Below are 16,655 nucleotides of genomic sequence, written 5' to 3'. Positions count from 1 at the left end.
AATTAATTTTGCTGTTTTACTCTCATTTTACCAATTAATTTCCTTTATATCACACGTAACAGACGATCAGGTTTTCCTAAACAACAGATCAACATTTCAGTTTGGAAATTATTAATTAAGACGAGCAAATATATTTTCCTAATTGTTGTCAGGTTCCCGCTTCGAAAAATAATTACTGTAACATCGAGAGGTTCACATAAATCTATTATTCACATTATTATTACTAGTAGTAGTATTATCACCTTTACAGCCTTAAAGTAAATCTTTATTAACTTACCGTATTCACAAATAAGCAACGAGTCAGTGAATCACTAATTAAGCACCTTAATTAATAATTGAATTGTTGAACCGGTGTAGAAGTTATTTCCCTTTATATGGTTGTACTTCTTTAATTCTCCAATAGATGGCTCTACCGACTGTGTCTTCCTTTGTCCCATTCTTTAAGTTTTTTCGAGTTTTCACCAGATTATTCTTACAAAGTGTAGCCACATATTCTACTCTACGACCGTTTCCAGCAAATGTACTAACATTCTCGGATCTTTTCCTTTTGATCGACGGAGTTTTCTAGTTAACTAAACAATTTGAAACTTCGTAAACTGGTAGAATGTGTCAAAAGAAAACATTATTGTAAACAAAATTGTAATTTGTAGGTTTAACGTAGTTTAATTCTTCGAATTTTAACCAATGAAATGCCAGCATTTGAGCTCAAATCATTTTCTGCGTTATCGATATTGATAAACAAACATAGCAGACGCACGCCGCATACACACACACACACACATATTCAGATACATACTCACGTACACTTGCACACACACACACACACTCTTTGTCACTCTCTCTCTCTCTCTCTCTCTCTCTCAAACACATGCATATACATTTGCACAAGCACATAGTAATTAATATATAAGCGTACACATACAAACGGAGATATACATACACACACAAGCATACATACACGTTCGTGAGTTCGCACTGGTGTCGATAGAATCGACTTAATACTTTTAGTAGTTGTTGTTGACAAACAACGGCAGTCATTTTATTCAGCTGAATACACATCATTCACTTTAACGTGAAATAACTTCATAAATATAAGTTCTTCTCAAAAATTCTAAGAGTAAAAATGTTTTATATGACACATTCTAACAGTGTCCGAAGTCTGAAAGTGTTTTGTTACAAAAAATTATTTTTTAAATCTGTAGGTCAAAAGGTAAAGATCCGGGTTTTGTTCTGAGGGGCTTTGTCCCAAGGGGTTTTTGTCCTACACTCAACCACTGTACTTAGCAGTGTTACTAGTTATGATATACAAAGCATATGTAATGGCAAATTATTTATAGTTGTATTTATCTTAATTGTCCTTAATGTTAGAAAGAAATCCTTGGTTAGATCTGTAGCAGCACAACCACTGAATGGTTTAAGAAAAAAGAAGATAAGCTGAAATGCAAATTCGTCCAGTTTGACATAATGAAGTTTTACCCCTTTGTAGCGGGTTGAATGTGATGTGCCATATCATGTTGATATGATATAGCCCACGACCAAATGTAATGCTTAAAAGTTCTCACATCGGAGTAACCAGTGAACATCGAAGAATCAACACCAAGAAGGAAGAAATATTATTTACATATATTTATTCGTTTGCCCAACAGGTAGTTAAAGAGACAGTAGCAATTCTAGTGATAGTGACAACAAGGTTGGCTCGCTGGCTTGTAGTGAATAGTGTAGAAGTTGCTGTCTGTCAGTAGAAAGTGAAAGAGTAAAGAATGCACGGTACTGACTAGAAAGGATAAAGGTGGCATCGTCGTTTTTGCAGCCGAAAGCTTCGCTTCATATGCTGAGTGAAGGGCAAGGAAAAGTGCTGCTCTTGGTCATAGCCGATGCAAAAGACGGTGTTGCTCCTTGGCGTGGCTGACACAGAAGAGGAAGAAATAGGAAATGTTCTCTGTTATATAGACTATGGTCAGTAATGTAGGCCAAACCCCAAACAAAGGACCAACCTATTCTTGACCAGCACAGGTCATTGGGGATCAAGTGCTTCCTCATCAATCATCTGGTGTGGAGAGGATTTCCTGCTCGTTTTGACAAGCAGCAAGCGGGTGGATTTGGTTTCAAATCTCAGGCAGGGCTAAGTGAGGTCCCTACACCTTGATCTCCAAATATCTCCTCTAAAAGGCACTTGAGTTTAGTAAAGAATTACAACCATCACTAACACCGATATAGCCATTATAATGAACACAAAGATATCATTGTCTTTTCACAATAATACCTATTGACTGAAAAAAAATGAAGATGAAATATTTGATATATTTATGAGGTGCTATGATAGAGCGGAGGTAGCAGATCTAGTTGACCTCTACATCCTACATAAACTTAGCAACTAAATAAAGACACCATTATCTCTTATTATAAAAGGCAGATTTTATCTGCCTCCCTTTGTCTCTTATAGAAATCTACAATATAGGATTTCTTCAATTACAATTTACCTAGCATTTTTAAGAGTAGAATAAATCGGGTCGTGCCAGGTCCAGTTTTTAAAATTTCAACCCCAATTAAGCAAAATTTAGAGAAAACTCACATTGTGGTGTGTAAGTCAAGTGCTTTTCTTAGTGTGGGCTACAGCACACACACACAAACGGAGCGAACTGCTTCACTGACGCTATCACCCTAATTTCTCCTCCTTTCTCTTTGCAAGTGTGCAACGATTAAAGTGAAAGTAATTCACTTTTTGTAGTGAGTGACTGAGAGAGAAAAGAGAGAGAGAGGTTATGTATGTATATATGTATGTATGGCTTCAGTGACACACACACAAAAACACATACCTATGTACACCTAAAGCACGCACACACACACACACACAAGCGGAGCGCGAACTTCAAAAGAAATTCGCGCGCTATCTATCTGGTTTGCCATTCCTCACACACACGCATACACATACATATATGACAGTGACAAACACAAACATTTCAAACAACTACATACAAACACGTGTGTGTTTGTTATTAGTAAAAAAAGGCGCCAAACACAACTCACTTCTCATACGAACACATTTGCAAAAACACACCGACGGTCGAATTGCCATAACAATACAGAAAAGGTAAATTGGTTTTTAATTTACTTTCTGTCATTAAATTTTGGTAGTATTAATTGGCGAGCCGAGCTTCTTTCAGTATATATTTATACATACATAAATATATACACATATTCTGTATATATTTTATTATATAATATTATATATAGATATATGTATATATAATTGCAGTATGAAACAGTGTTTATGTATAAACAGACGACACTTATATATAGTTATTAATAAATGTATGCATCCGTTTAAAAGAAAAACCAAAAAATATTTTATTCTTTATAAATGTTGTGTTCAAAATAACATTTTCTTTTAAGAATGTGTATATAACAAAGTATGTGTATATAACTACGTGGCTTATATCTTTATATATAAAAGTGAAGTTGTGTGTCTGTCTCCTACGATTTAGATTCGTAACTACTCCCACATTTTGCGGTGCAGTTTAACCAAAAGCGGGTATCTTATAGTCATGATTCATATCAAGCCCTTCTGGGTATTAGCGCGCGTCTACGATGAGTCTACGATTTAAAAAAAAATTACCATCATATTTTTCCATTTTAATGCATTTTTTTCGCTATTATATAAGGGAAGTAACTCTCTAAAAATATCTACGATGTGTCAACGATTTAAAAAAAAATTTACCTTAATTTTTTTTCCATTTTTAATGCATTTTTTTGGCTATAACTCTCTAAAAATGCTTATATAGTTAATTCCCTTACAAACCCGAGCAACGCCAGGCGATACTGCTAGTAGGGTTATAAAGAAACGATGGTCTAGGAATAATCTCTCTATATATAAACAGCAAAATATCTGCATGTGTGTCCTTTATACAAATCCACAATTTTTCAGTTAGAGAGCTCGCACTTTCTATGGTCATTCAAAACCGTCCAAGGGTGGTCGTGCACATCTTTACATTTCCCCAGTCACCCCGCAAAGCCATTAAAAAAGCAATAGAAGTGACTTTTTTGTGAATTTTCTATCCAAAACCCAATCAAAATACCCGAAACTTGATACGCCAATTGAATGCCAGCTAGCTGTATGTGATTGGTCGGAGATTTGAACAGTACTCGCGTGTATGTGCGCACGCAGCTGTATATGCATGCACTAGCATTATGACCCGGCAATGCCGGGTCATAGTGCTAGTACATAATAAAAACGACCACAATCTGATAAGATAAGAAGGAAATTATGCAAAATATTTAATCAATTCAATCTAAAAGTACAACTAGCACTAATCTTAAAGAAGTTAATTTCCTATACATTAATGTGAATCTTAGTTCCGGCAAATTAAATACCCTGTCCTTGGGTGTGTGGCAGCTGGGTCTTGAGTTGTATGTCTGGATTGTCAGCTGCCGGTGGCTTGAAGTTCATTAACAAGGTGTACTATTGGTGGCAAAAATAAGGTAATTCATGCTTCCTGTTGGTGGATATTGCAGGTTGGTGGAGGATGTATAGTCTTTCTTGGAGACAGAGTTGGCAGTTGTGAGTTCAAGGTGAGTAAAGAGGGTTGGTGGTGGCTATCAATGATACTCCATTTGATATTGGAGAAGTCATTCTGATGAAGCAGAACAGGGAGGTGGAATTTTTTCCATCCCCGCACTCGAAGAAGTGCATATTCTGTGTATACTTTCACTTGAAATCATTGGCTGCCGTAACTGTTTCGTGTCTTGTGATGTCGTTGTATGGTATGAGATTGGTTCTATTAGACTACAGCCTTTGAAAAACATTACCCTAGGACACATAAGTAATTATCAACTCTTCAGTCCTCACAACGTAAATGTCAGTTACTACTGCTTAGATAGCATTGTTTCAAATATTGTACGCTACATTAGCTGAAAATACACAACTCCACAGCCTTTGATCAATGTTCCAACTTGTAACTATCGAAATATTGCCAACTATCCAGTGGGTGGATCCTTCTTCTTATAGATGATACTAGTGAGTTCTAGATAGCAGCAGCAGTTCGGAGAAAGAAGCTATTATAATAAAGGATTAAAATGATACATGCATCTGCGTGCACACACACACGCATTTGTGTGTTGAGTGAGAAGATGCTTTTGTAAGCAAAGAATCGATAAGTATCGAACTAGGGCTCAGAGTTATCAACATTCAAGTGAACAAAGAGGAAAGAACAATTATAAATGAAAGGAGTTCATTTATGAGATGTTACAGGATGAAAAATTATCGTAACAGCTGTTTCAAAAATATGGTGAATGGTTGATATATAATTCATATTATGCAAACAGGTATACATAATGTACAGAGGACATAAACAAAGACATTATCAACGTGCATGAAGCTTGATACATGAGTGTCTTAATGCAGGGAACTGAAAGTCTCTTCAGAAGTATGATTGGCAAATGCGATGGTAAAAAATATTTACAATTATATGTATCATCTTTTTTTTTTTTTTGCTATCACTGCATTTGCCAATCATCCTTTTGAAGAGAATCTTTGGGGTCTTCGCGAACATTCCCTTCAGAATGTGGAAGAATATTTACATCCTATAATACATAACCTCTCATAGAAATTTCTTTCATCTATAATTATTTTTCCATCTTAGCACTTTAAGTCAACTCCGGAAATGTCTAAAGGGTTAAAAAGATGGAAGAAGGAGACTAAAATAGCTCAGTTTATCAAGAACCTGTTTAAGTTCACCAGAACATTGCTAAGTGAGGTTAAATCAGGTAGGTTGATCCGTTTTAGCAAAGACATACCAAAGTTCCCAAGGGAAAGACCCAATGACAACCTCAAAATCCAGAGCCCGAATTCCAACCCAAATGTAGATAGATCTGAGTTACTAGGAATTCTGCTTGATATCAGCAGCCAGCCCCGGAAAGAAGTTAATGAGAAAATGAAGAAGGTCAGATCAGGCTCAAATCGTATACTTCATCAGGCATATACAAGTAACGTGAATATATTTCGATTTGGTTGTCATCAGTGTATTGAATATATACTTTGGTTGAATTGAGAGATGAAAGAACAAGAAATTCGTGTGAAGTTCCTAATATAAAATATTTGTAATGGTTGGTTCTTGGGAAGGCTGCAATTCTCTTGGTCAGGGTCACCAATTGTAGTGGGAGAAATTGATTAGTAAACAAGAATATGAAATGTCGGAGTCAGCAGTTGTGACAATAAAAATTTGTTGTTATAATGGCAAGTTGTAATATGTGAAAGATGAACAATGCATGAAGTTTTTAAGGAAATATTTATTTACCGTTTCGTTACAATACCTTGCCTCGATGGGCAGGTTATGACAAATCCAAAAACATGTGAAGTAAAGTTTGTGTTTGTGTTCTCTGCATTGTTTAGTAGTAATCGCGGAGAGAGATAGAATGATGTTGTATGAGAGCAGAATTAGAGCTTATTGAGAGTTGTAGGGTGTTGTCTCACAGTTGCTGACAGTAAACTTTATTTCTCTCGCTGACCATTGTCTTTAGTAGCTGCATTCCTTGTACTCATGATTCTAGCAGTCCGTTCCCTAACTAATTGAGTCATTACAAGCCACCTCGTTCAGTTGTCGCCAAGTGACTACTAGGTTGAGTCATCACCATGTGACTGGACTCGTTGAGTCGTCACTGACTGATTTTTGCGTGGGGTGTTCTTGCTTTTATAACTATCCAGTAGGATAGATATATCATTGAGATCAATAGATTTAGTTGGTGGTCTTGTTATCTCTATTCTAGCTTTTGGTGAATTAGAAGAGGTTAGAAAGGGTCAAGTGGTGAAGACATTATTTCGGCCTAGCTAAACGCAGTCTGGAAAATATAAAACTGCTGTCAGAGAAAAGCCATTGTTCCGCTGTGGGAAAAGTTCTGTTGCAGTGTTAATTTAAATTTGGCTATGGTTGATTGAATCCACTTCATGCATGCAAGATCTACTACATATTTATCACTGACAAAACAATGTGTGTTACTACAAACAACAGAAAAGAAATTTTGCACCAAGTTAAGCAGTTTATATATCATGTTGTGTGTCAACACTGTGAGAAGTGTAGCTTCTGGCAGCTAGCTGGTTTAAGCTATGTCATGACAATTGTCATCGTTGTTGATGTTGAGTGGTGTAGATTCGGCATCTATCGGTCTTGCCTGAGCTGTGACCACTAGTGGTTTGCAGACAAACGATTCTATATACTGGCAATGGTTTGACAAAGAAAAAGGGCGTCCAAAATTGATGTTGATGACAACCTATTTCTACCAGAAATCTGAATGGTCAGTTCTTTGCCAACGTCATCAATCATTTACCGAATCCTGTTTATGTTGCTTACTTATACCGTATACCAAGTGGAATCTGCAAAACATGGCCTTTAGGTGAGTTAGGCGAAGACCAAGCTGATATATGTCAGTGATGGCCCAGACTCTCTCCCTCTCCATATTGGCCTTGGCGTTGTGGAGTTTATCAGCTCCTTCATTTACCTGGGCTTCACAGTCACCAACAGTGGGGTCCTGACCCCAGAGATCAACCGCAGATGTTGTCTGGCCACCAGGGTCATGTGCTCCCTATGGAAGCCCTTTTGGCGCCATTGCTCTCTTTCTTGGAAGACGAAGTTTCGCATCTAAAATGCATTGGTTCTCTCTGTTCTCTGTGGAGCAGAAACTTGGCATCTTATGAAGACCCTAGCAAAGAGGGTCGACAGCTTCAATAGCAGAGCCTCGAGAGCTACCCAGAACATCAAATGGTACCATCACGTTTCCAACAAAGAACTGTGCGTGCGTATGCATCAGTCTGCAGCCTTCTACCTCACAGCTATCCGCTGTATGCGCTGGTACGGTCATGCCCTCTGCCTCCCACCAGTGCCTTACTCTCATTCGATGCAGCAGCAGTGGGTTGGAAGAGGTATCATGACAAGCCCCACACCAGATGGCTGGATGTGATTAAGGAAGATCTCCAGAAGCTCAACGTCGTCTTGGAGGATGTAGAGGGGCTAGCACAGGACCACCACCGATAGGGAACATTGATGGACCTATTTGGCTCTACGCACACCACAGCTTTGAGGCCACCAACCTAGGATGACCCCGACCCCGTCATGCAAGAGCAAGCAAGCAGTTGCTTACTTGTTCTTTATACAATGATTTCTATCACAGAATTGATAGGTCAATTATTTCCTGACGTCATAAATCTCTAACAAAATCCTGTTCTTGGCTTCACGTGCGGACATAATGATCTGAGTTCGATTTCTAGGTAGTGACTTGGTAGTTGAGACACTACCAATATTCTTACTACTTAATTTTGGTAGATTTTCTAGAATAACGTCCATAACTCAAAGATTGTCGATATTGTTCTGGAAGATGTGGAAAAGGGATTAATTCCATTATGTTGGAAGAAGGCAGAAGAGAGTTTTGTACCACCAGACAAATCAGACCCATCTTACTCTTGAATGTTGAAAGTAAAATCTTTTTAGTATGTAGCGGGTATGATTCTTGGCCACTACTTCTGGTCTGATCTGAGGGTAGCCTTTAAAAGGCCGGTTATTGCAATTAGATCTGATCCAAGAATAGTCCTAAAAAGGACTGTTATCGCAATTAGATCGGATCTGAGAGTGGTCCTAAAAAGGACTGTTATCGAATTCAGATCAGACTTGAGTTAGCCCTGAAAAGGACTGTGGTCGTAATCAGCAAAACTGGACAGACGAAAGCAGTAGCTGAAGTGACGAGCAGACAAGAGGTGCAAGTTTATACAGCGATTTATTTCAGGCGTGAAATAGCAGTACAAAGGTTCGAGGCGGCGTGAGTGGCGAGCGTGGCAGGTGAGAGGGACATGATTTACATCAGTCGAGTGCCAAAAAGCCAACTGTCTTTATAGCAATTTATGATGTCTATTTATACAAAAATATAAGCAGTGATATTTAGCCAGTGTCCAATAGAATGGCAGGTAGGTAGCTTTTGTCCAATGAAAGGTCAGGCAAGTCGCTGGGGGTAGTTGCTTTGTTTTCTCTGGTGATGGCAGATGTATTTCCGATGTCCGTGCAAGTTACTTCCGGTGACTGTACAAGTATTAGCCAAAAGGATGATCTCATACATGACTGACAATAGATGCATAAACACCTCTCTCCAAAAAGGTGAGATTTAAAATTTTTCTGGATGTTTGGAACATACCATACTTCTCAATCAGATGATCCAGGAGACTAAAAAAAGTAAAAATAAATAAATAAATAAATAAAAAGGATATCCGAGATTTGGAGGATGCCTTCATAATGCAATCATAGATTACTGTCATATTCCTCTGTATATCAAAAGAATTATCACCAACTACTTTGAGAGGCAACTGAATACAAGGAGTATAAGGAGAGGCTATACCCGATCAAATGCTTTGGAGAGTGTTTGATAATTCACTCACTGACAGCAACAACATTGCCAATACTGAGAAGCAGACAGAGAGGTTTCTGAGGTGGAATGAAAGATTTGGGCTTCCAGGAAAATTTTAAGCTTTTTTAAAGATGATCTACTTGCTGTTCCAATACTTTGGTAGCGAGGGCAGCGAACTGGCAGAATCGTTAGCACGCCGGGCGAAATGCATAGCGGTATTTTGTCTGCCGTTACGTTCTGAGTTCAAATTCCGCCGAGGTCGACTTTGCCTTTCATCCTTTTGGGGTCGATTAAATAAGTACCAGTTACGCACTGGGGTCGATATAATCGACTCAATCCATTTGTCTGTCCTTGTTTGTCCTCTGTGTTTAGCCCCTTGTGGGTAGTAAGGAAATAGGTATTTTGTCTGCTGTTACGTTCTGAGTTCAAATTCTGCCAAGGTCGATTTTGCCTTTCATCCTTTCGGGGTTGATTAAATAAGTACCAGTTACGCACTGGGGTTGATGTAATCGACTTAATCCCTTTGTCTGTCCTTGTTTATCCCCCTGTGAGCAATAAAGAAATAAATACTTTGGTAGCATGGGTAAGCCTATCACCAGATTCTCCACCACAAATATTTAAGGATAATTTCTGAATTCGAAGCTGCTGCATCCGATTGTTGGCAAGTTTGTCATCCTTAGGAAACATTGGAAACAAAGGTGAAAATGCAACTTTCGATCTTCAGTCACGAATCCATTATATATCTTCTACATATATAAAGGGAAGGGAGACGATGTATTATAATATCAACTATAGTTATGAGGTTTGTTTTACTGGACCAGTTAGTTTTCTAGGCTTACAAATTGGTAAAAACAGCATTTGTTTCCCAACTTTTGCTTCTTGACTTTCAAGATTCCTATTAGAGATTTATTCAATCATACATTAATTCATTTTCTCAGACTCTGACTTACTAGAGAAACAATACCCCCTTAGGTTACTTCTAATTAAAAATCTTTCTGAGACACTGGTCCCCTTTAAAAATGGAACACAATAGAACTTTTGCCTGTGAAAACAGGAATCTCACAGTTAGTGGTCCGACCCCCCAAACATCTTGAATGCCACAGGATGGAAAATGTAGTTGGCCGACAGATCGCGGTATTTCAGGATTTTGTTCCGCTCGGCCACAGAAGCTTTGGATTTCACTCTGACCACAGCATCCAGGATGTGGGAAGAAACAAAGGAGTCGCTAACTGTGACATCCCAGACAAGGCATCTGCCTTGCGACCAGGGGCACAGAGTAAGGCCGTCAGATCTCTTCCCATCACATCTAGACAATTCAGATGGTTCCAAGATGGAGGGGATGTTTGCCCAGGCCAAGCTCCTCTTGAGTATCAGGTTCAACTCCGTATGATGCGCGAAGCGACCAGCATTCAGGCGGCAAGAAAGGTCATGGAGGCCTGTGGAGTCGAGGAGCCTGCTACAACGACAGAGAAGGTCCCACAACATTATCATACATGTTCGCCTTTTCAAAATATAACGTTTTGAGTTGTTATTGTTAGCAGGCTGAGCAATTAAGATTCTGCGTTGGCTCGACTGGAATAAATTTTCAGAGGGAACAACACTGTCGGGCAGTTCCGAAATCATTGTAATGTTCAAACGACAGTCGACGAAGGGAGTGTCACCGCAATGCAACCTGCATGTAAATAATCATAAATATATATATATATATAAATCATTTCTAAGTAAGAGACAGGTAACAGGTATTCTAGGTGAATACAACAATTAATCATTAAATTCAATAACGTATTTTTCCTAGCTATTTGTACCATGATGCTTTGGAATAGCTACTTCCGCTTATAATTTTTTTTTCGCCTGCTGAAAATAATTATCTCCCTTTACGAAACACGCCAAGGCAACCATTAGGTTGTTCAGTAAGTTTGTCTTATAAATCTCTTTTCATCTGTGACACGTATAAAGTTTTATTTTATAAATTTTGGCAATTTAGATTAGGATGAGTATCAACATTATAGAAATGATTACATTTGTTGTTTTATGTTGATCTTGATTTGTTGTACAACGATTCTTAGAACCCCTGGTCGAGACTCATTTTTTGCTATCCCTTTATATCTTCAACATCCAAATGAGGTTAAACTGATTTATCACGTTTAAAAATTTTGCTTTTCAATATGTCGTTTATTTATCACTTTATGTTGGCTTAAGATTTTCGTTTTTATATTATTTACTTGAAAACAAGCAAAAGCAATTTAAAACGTTATGGAAACGCTTTCCCTGTCAAATTTTTCTCGATTTTTCCGACGAGACCTTTTAAGTTGTTGAAACTTGAAAAAATATGCACATGAATATTTAAAAATGTAATTTCAATATATTGTTGAAATTAATTGACGTTTTATTTTATTTTCAGCTCTAAACATTCAAAATGGTGAGTATTATGACTTGTTCAATTTTCTGTTCAGATTTATAGACTAATTTTTATAGATATGTATTAAATACTGCATGCATGTGATTAGGATACAGGTGAACTGAAAGAATTGTAAGTTCAAATGCAGCATAGAATAATAGAACTCAATATTAGTTAATATTTCGTGCTAATATCAGTAAAAAAAAATTTTGAAAGACTAGAAATAGTGATATTTTATTTTAAAAGGTTTCAAATTGAATGTTGTATTTTGCTGTGTATATATTCAAGAGTATTGAATATATAGTTTAGCCATCGGTGGGGGAAAGAAAACCAGCCGAGTTGAATATTGTCGCCTTCTTCCGTATTATTTTAGCCAGAGTAAATTTCGTAGAGCTATCAGAATTCCGACATTGGCAGAACTTAAAACCAAGTCTACAACATTTATAACAAATATCCCCCCCCCCAGTCTTTTCATTAAGTCTGGAATATTAGCGATTTGTTTCTCTAAAGCGATCTCAGAATTTGTACATCTGGCTTAACAAAAAAAAAACCCACGTGTTCTAAGGACAAATCGGAAATGCGAACCCTTAATCCATCTACTTTTTGGATCGTTATAGGAATGATTTTTATTATAGTCTGATTTAGTTAATTCATAACAATTATTTGCACTGAGACGAAAATTCATATGTGACTCGATTAAATTAGTGCTTTCATGATAGCCTCATGCTGTTAACTTGTTTAGTCGTCATAATGTCACGTGGCGCTTTCTTCACTATCTCTTCTGTTTACATTTAACGAGTATCTTTGGCAAACTTTTTTCTTGCATCCGGAATTTGAGGAAATAGTTAATCGAGGTAGTTTTTCAAGACTTTTTCGAATATTGTAGTACTTCTGTTTACGAACTTGATAGTAGAGAAACAATGTTGTTCTGTCCATGTGTAACCAATTGAAATAATCGAAACCATTTACAAATAAAAATTAAGATCTTGCTTAAATGAGATGGTTTTGGTAATTTTTCTGCTCAACAATGTTTTTGCATTGGAGAGAAAAAAAAACCCATCAAAAACTTGAAATTTTTTCGAAGGGCCCTTGGCAGCATTAGCATTTGATGAAAAGACTTCCTCCCATATCCCTCCCCCCATTTCCCGCAAATTATTGTTTCTTTAAATTTTTTTGTCTCCCCTTCAATTTCATTTTTCACTTTTTTATGTTGCCCTAACCTCAACCCTAAACGTAAATAGGCGGAGGTAAAGAATACGCACACGACCCGTTTTTGGCGTAACCCTAAACACCGAGAGTGCGTATTCTTGATCTTTGCCCATAAATACATATGCATACATCTTTTTTGTGTGTGAGAGAGTGAGTGAGGATGTATTTCCTCATAACCTATAGAAAAATGGATGTCTTTTAATGCAATTATTTTGGTTGTGGCTTATTTTAGTACATATTTATGTGTACATTTTCATAATTGTTTGCCTGAGTAGAATTTTACACGTGAAACATCGGACAAAAGTGGTACACTAGAAGCAAATCAAAATATTGCCTGAAAATGATCTCAAAATTGTGCGACTCAACCTAGTTGTCGAGGTTATTTTGGTGGTACTGGAGGAGTCCCCCACCTATTGTTTTCACCAGATTCCTATGTTTTCGATGACGGAGAAAAACTGCCTTCAAAATTAATTACCCCCCACCCCAATTTTTTTTTTCAATCTATGTGGAAAAATATGGGGAGGACAAATTTTAAACGATGTTTAGTCTGTTTCCGTATGGGTAGGAATGGTGGATGTGCAAGAAAAACATTTATAGAAATCTACTCATAAACTTTCTATTAAAATAAGTTATCTTTATATGCCACGATTGCAATTCTCCATATAAATGATAGCAAAAGTTTGTATCAAATGAAATTAAAATAAAATCCTGATTCAATGACAGATCGATCAAGTTACTCAAGTTTTAATGTTGATGGTAACAACATATTCCCCCTTTTCATTGAATATTGAAAAAAGCAAGAGAATACGTATTTTTCCATGTAGATCTAAAAAAATTTTGAAGGCGTTTTTTTTTCTTTGGAATCTCTGTCATTGAAAACATAGGAATCTGGTGTGGGGAAAAAAAATCGGAAAGATCATTTTGGGTGGGGGTGTGACCATCCAGTTCCATTCAATATACATGTGACTATTTCGGAGAAACATTACTTTCATTATTCACACATCGTCACTCTTGTAATGCAACACATTGGAATTTTGGTTCAAATTAAAATTGAAACTATTTTTATTTTGTAATGACACCTGGTCGTTGTAGAGAAGTGTATTTGAAATAACTATAGTTGGTTATTGGGATAATGTAGAAAATATGTAAATGAGAATAAAGTTTGACATGTGTAATTGATTTAATTGTTCTGGAAGCTGGTGAGCTGGCAGAATCGTTTGCATGTCAGTGCAAAATGCTTAAGCAGTATTTCGCCTGTCTTTATGTTCTGAGTTCAAATGCTGCCACGATCAATTTTGTCTTTCATCCTTTCGGGGTTGGTAAATCGACTGGTCCCCTCTCTCGAAATTTCAAGCCCTGTGCTATAATAGTCTTAACATCAGTTGGTAGGAATAGAAGTCATATCTTGAAACTGGTTAGGAGTGGAATAAAATTTCTGTAATTATATTGAAAGAGCTGCTGAGGCTTTCTACTTTGCCAAGTTTCCGAATTTGTTATACTAACCAGAATATATTTGCGAGTATTGTGAGTGGTGTTAAATCAGCCATATCTTCATGTTGGTAGTACTTGAAAGTGAACATTCTTTGAAGTCCAGGCTGCAAGTAAACTTTCAATATCGGTGCATTTCACTGTTGGAGGCACACACGCGTACACGCACACCTGAAGCCTATCTCCGTTCCTCTGTGTGTCAGGAAAATGTATACTGACAAACACACCATCACACACACATACTTGTTAGTCATTGGCCTAACGTCGGTAACAAACGTGCAAACACTTGTATAGAAATTGTCATTATGGTGGTGATGTAAAATGTCGTGACTAAAAGAAAAATGATAATGTTAAATTTTTGTAATGCAAATATGTGAATGAAAATAGTTTAGTTCGTAGCCAAAAGCTTACTGAATCTTTTGAATACCCATTACATCAAAATCAGCAGCTCTGTTTTGGAATGCATAAGGAACATACACTCGCACACACACACACACAAACCCTTTTATAGTTACAGATTATCGTTTTCCTTGTGCTTAATTTTCTAATGTTCCAGAATATAAGAGGATAATACATAGGCCAAAAGTCCTCCATATTAGTATATGAAAAATGTCATTTGGAAATTATTAGTTGCATTATTGTCATTTGTTTTCAAAATTGTTTAAAAAGCTTATTGTTAAATTGGCTGCCTCAAGAGAAAAAGAAGTTTTTGGAAGTAATTAATAAAAATCAGATATGCATGCACAACTGAATGGACACTTGTAAATATTTGAAAGGATCCAAATTGATTCCTTTTACTGTATAATATGCTGGGGAAGGTAAATTTGTTTTCTGAAGTGATATGAAAATCCTTATAATTTTAAAATGTCATTTTAGTGAAATTTTCATCAACTTCTATTTGATTTTATGTTACAGCCACGACAAATATCAGAAATAAAGGAATTTTTGTTGACTGCGAGAAGGAAAGATGCAAAATGTGAGTATATTACATTGTTTTATATAGGCATCATATGTAGTAAATACTGGTATACATAGTTTAATATCAGTTTCTCAAGGAGAGGTATGAAACTGCATTATCCCCCAAAATTTTATTAGTCGACAGCTTCACTGTTTTTCTATCACTATTTGTTTGTAACTCTGTATTGCTTTTATAGATATATTCAATAGTATTTCCAGTAATGTTGAAAGGACTTTGGTTCATCTTGATGGTCTTTTGTCATGCCATCAAGTTAACTTTGCAGAGACCTTTCCCTAGCTGACCTTTATAAAGCTGTATTTGTTTCTTAGCCTTGTTAGCAGTGAGGTGGGTTTTCTGAAAGTATGATAAACCAAAGTGAGAAATTTGTGTGAGTTTTGAGGTTTTCTTTACAGTTACAAACCTGTACATGATGTTGCATGTATTATGTTAGTCACTCTTTAAGAATGACTGTGATCATAACTTTTGACTGATGCGGGTTAACTGTTAATGTTTCCGTTCATTAGCTTCATACAAATAGTCATTTTTTTAAGGCTAATTTATATTTTATCTATTGGATATTTACGTTATAGTCACCAGTGTGGAAAGCTCAAAGAATTATCACTTTTATTGGTAATGAAGGGTATCTCTCTGAGTAAAGGACAGTGTATTTGAGACTTGTGCATAAAGTATAATGCAATGTAAAGAAGTGAGTTTCCTTGGAAATCAATTTTTTGAGTCTCAGAAATGCCATTATCTTTGTTACTTTCCATGAAAAATTTTTATCTAATCAGAAAGCAGGATTTGAAAGCACGTATTGTCAACATGTCGAAGAGGCAGGCAGATCACAAGTTCTGACTCGTATCTGTGTAAATCTTGTATATATTTATGTATAATTCGATATGCATTAAGAAAGATAAGTTTAACATTAAATTAACATGTAACATCTTCATTAATGCTGCCTACTCACACACGCATAACAAAAACTGTATCGTATTTTGTAATGTGCAAGTTATATGCGTTTTTGTGTGTGTGTGGCTAGGATTCGTTCTTACCTACTTCATTTGTGTATGCAAAATTTATAGTGAATACAAATACTTAAAACAATGCACACGTACACCCATTTGCTTCCTCTTCCACTTGGACATGTCAGAAGTAAATAAATAAAAACTTTTCATGGAAAGTAACGACTGGATGACAAATCGTGAATAGCATTTCTGAGAC

The 16,655-nt window shown here is 36.6% G+C and overlaps 1 long non-coding RNA gene across 1 annotated transcript; it reads left to right on the top strand.

Annotated features, from left to right (window-relative positions):
- Window positions 1-10,476: 10,476 nt before the first annotated feature.
- Window positions 10,477-15,455, top strand: LOC115213011. The gene is made up of 3 exons (XR_003881782.2): window positions 10,477-11,291; window positions 11,783-11,800; window positions 15,392-15,455. It is a non-coding gene; the product is annotated as an uncharacterized LOC115213011 (long non-coding RNA).
- Window positions 15,456-16,655: the final 1,200 nt, after the last annotated feature.

Source organism: Octopus sinensis, linkage group LG1 (assembly GCF_006345805.1).
Source record: "Octopus sinensis linkage group LG1, ASM634580v1, whole genome shotgun sequence".
Lineage (NCBI taxonomy): Eukaryota > Metazoa > Mollusca > Cephalopoda > Octopoda > Octopodidae > Octopus > Octopus sinensis.
Note: the sequence above shows the minus strand (reverse complement) of the source record. Positions and strands in the feature narration are given on the sequence as shown.